Genomic DNA, 3,665 nt, shown 5'->3' on the forward strand with positions numbered 1-3,665 from the left:
AGTGGTTCTGCTCTGCATTTGCCTTGCTTCGGGTTCGGGCTCTGTATTGCGCGCTTTCTGCGCTTTGCGCATTTGCTGCGTCGTATGGTGTTTGCTGGGCTTTAGGTGCTCATTGCGCTGAAGGTGCTTGGCCCCGCAATTGCTGCTTGCAGCTATATTTATTCTTCTTAATCTTCTTAATCTTAATCTTCCCCAATGGGAGTCTATGGCAGCCCTATGAACCGTATATAGGAAAATGATGAAATTTGGCACAGTTGTAGTGGTGGTCATAAATAGTAATTTGGCCAAAAATGGGGTCTCTAGCAGTAACTCTATAGCGCCACCATCATCTCAAAAATTCAATGTTCAAATGGTTATAACTGGTGATCCATTAGATCTATGAGAATTCTACTTAGTACACGTGATTGCTCTCATCCCGCTTATTGAATTTGATACTTTACAGTAAGACTCCTCCCATTACAGTATCGGCCATTTTGAAATGTACAGTATTTCGTTTTTTCGCTACTCCTCCTTCAAATTTGGTTCAATTCTTATGAGATTTGGCACATGTGATCTTTGGAGTGAGCCGCATAGAAATGACTTAACAGAATTTTGATATTTTTCTTTATTTAAAAGTAATTAATGCGCGAACTTAACGAGATTGACGCAAAATTGGTTCTGAGGCTGTATCTCGGTCATTCTTTGATCAATCGAGATGAAATTTGGTACGCTTCATGTCGACCATGAAATGGGGGTCCATGCCAAATTTGGTGACAGCGCCACCTATGGGTCATGAGATAGGAAAAAAGGCTATTTTTGCGCATAACTTCTGAATCGTTTGTCAGAAAATTATGATCTTGGTGTCTACGGATTCCTTGGCTCATGCCGCATCTGCCGATATGTATTATGCCGGGATTGACCGAACCGCCTGTCCGCCATTTTGAAATCTGTGATAAATTGCTATAACTTTTGAAGTATCGGATATATCGGCGCAAAAATCGGTAGGGAGCTTCGGCATGACGTCCTGAGGAAATCAGAGAACAGCGCCACCTAGGGGTATAAACTATAACAGTTCTTATAGAACTGCTTATAACTTCTGAATTCTTTGTATGGCATGTAAGCTCTTTTCTGCTGCCCCTTGAGCTGTGTCTACTGAGTGGCGCATCTGTTAAGTCGTATGCATTGAGATCATGAGTTCGTGGGTTCAAATCCAACCTGAGCCAGGTGTTAATTTCTTCTATTAAAGTTTTGTTCTTTCCCACCTATTCTTCTGGACCTGTCTGTAGTTCACATATGTTCTATTTTTGCCATGTTTTCTGTTGCTGCTCTGCACTGCGGTGGTTCTGCTCTGTCATTGCTACGCTTTGGGTTCTTTGCTGAGCCTTGTGTTCTTGATGCACCTTGGGTGCTCAATGCGCCCTGGGTGATTGATACGTTGTATCTTTCTTGCTGTGCTTTTGGTGCTCATTGCGCTGATGGTGCTTGGCCCCGAATCGCTGCTTGCAGCTATATTTATTATTATTTTTCCCCAATGGGAGTCTATGGCAGCCCTATGAACCGTACATAGGAAAATGATGAAATTTGGCACAGTTGTAGTGGTGGTCTTAAAAAGTCATGTGACCAAAAATGGGGTCTCTAGTACTAACTCTATAGCGCCACCAGCAGTGCAAAAATTCAATGTTCAAATGGTTATAACTGCTGATCCGCTTGATCTATGAAAATTCTACTTAGTACACGTGATTGCTCTCCTCATGCTTGTTGTTTTTAATACCTTACAGTAAAACTCCACCCATTACAGTAGCGGCCATTTTGAAATGTACAGTATTCCGTTTATTCGCTACTCCTCCTTCAAATTTCGTTCAATTGTTATGAAATTTGGCACAGATGATCTTTGGAGTGAGCCGCACAGAAATGACCGAACAGAATTTTGATATTTATCTTTGTTCAAAAGTAATAAATGCGCAAACTTAACGAGGTTGACGCAAAAATGGTTCTGAAGCTGTAGCTCGGTCATTCTTTGATCAATTGAAATGAAATTTGGTACACTTCATGTGGACCATGAACTTGGGGTTCATGCCAAATCTGGTGACAGCGCCACCTATGGGTCATGAGATATGAAAATAGGCTATTTTTGCCCATAACTTCTGAACTGTTTGTCAGAAAATTATGATCTTGATGTCTGTGGATTGCTTATCTCATGCCGCATCTGTCGATGTGTATTATGCCGGGTTTGACCGAACTGCCTGTCCGCCATTTTGAAATTTCACATAATTTGTTATATTTTTTGAACTATTGGACATATCCGCGCAAAAATTAGTAAGGAGCTTCGACATGATGTCCTGAAGATACCTGGGAAGTCAGAGTACAGCGCCACCTAGGGGTTATGAACTATAACAGTTCTTATGGAACTGCTTATAACTTCTGAATACTTTGTCTGATATTAATTTCTTTGTGAAATTGTATTCACTGGTTTATGCCGATTGCAACGATGCCTCGTTTGTCATTTTCCAACATTCTGTTCATGTGTTAATGTAAAGCATATGGTAGATGATTTTTTTGCTACTCATTTTACAAATGTTGTTTATTTTATGCCAGGTACTGCTCGTATAATGTTTGGAGCAATCCGCACAGAAATGACTGAACAGATTTTTGATATTCTGTTCTCTTTCTTAGAAATACCACTCCAAAATTGACCGTGCCTGTGACGTTGTCTATTTGTCATAGTAAATGAATGTGACTGTATATTACATTGTATAGCATTACTATACAGAATGATGTTCTTGTCTTCAATCTCATTTGAGCTTTTTGATTCTCATAGTTCTCATTTGATTCTGATAGTTCTGCTCTGCACTGTCAGTTCTGCCTCTGTGTTGATTGGCACATGTCAATCCTTGAAGCACCTAAGCTGTTTTTTTGCTGCCCCTTGAGCTGTGTTAACTGAGTTGCGCATCTGGTTAATCACATGCTATGAGATTCTGAGGGCATGGGTTCGAATCCCATGTGCAGTGGTCTTTTGTTTTATGATTCTCATACTATACATTGTATTTCAGTTATTTGTGCTCTCTGTTGTCATTTCTACACTTTTGGTAATTGCTGGATATCAATGTTTATAGCTGTTAAGCTGTATTCTATAGCTTGGACACACCAACTCAGTGGGTTAATCGTTTACTCAGTGGCGCATGCGGTTAGTGCTGTGCTTTGGGAACCTGAGGTCATGGGTTCAAATCCCAGCTCTTACTTTCACTTATTGAGATTTCCTTTTGTGTTCCCTTTAACACGTCTTCTCGACCTGTCTGGTTTTCCACACGTGTTATATTTTTGCCATCTTTTCTGTTGTTGCTCCGCACTGCAGTGGTTCTGCTCTGCATTTGCTTTGCTTCGGGTTCGGGCTCTGTATTACGCGCTTTCTGCGCTTTGCGCATTTGCTGCTTCGTGTGGTTTTTGCTGTGCGCTGGGTTCTCATTGCGCTGAAGGTGCTTGACCCTGCAATTGCTGCTTGCAGCTATATTTATTAGGGGCCAAGCACCTATGGTGCTGTGGCACCTATTGTTTCTGTTAGTATTATTATTATTATTAGGGGCCAAGCACCTATGGTGCTGTGGCACCTATTGTTATTGTCAGTATTATTATTCTTCTTAATCTTAATCTTAATCTTCCCCAATGGGAGTCTATGGCAGCCCTATGAA

This window comes from Misgurnus anguillicaudatus, unplaced genomic scaffold (genome assembly GCF_027580225.2).
Source record: "Misgurnus anguillicaudatus unplaced genomic scaffold, ASM2758022v2 HiC_scaffold_29, whole genome shotgun sequence".
Taxonomy (NCBI): Eukaryota; Metazoa; Chordata; class Actinopteri; order Cypriniformes; family Cobitidae; genus Misgurnus; species Misgurnus anguillicaudatus.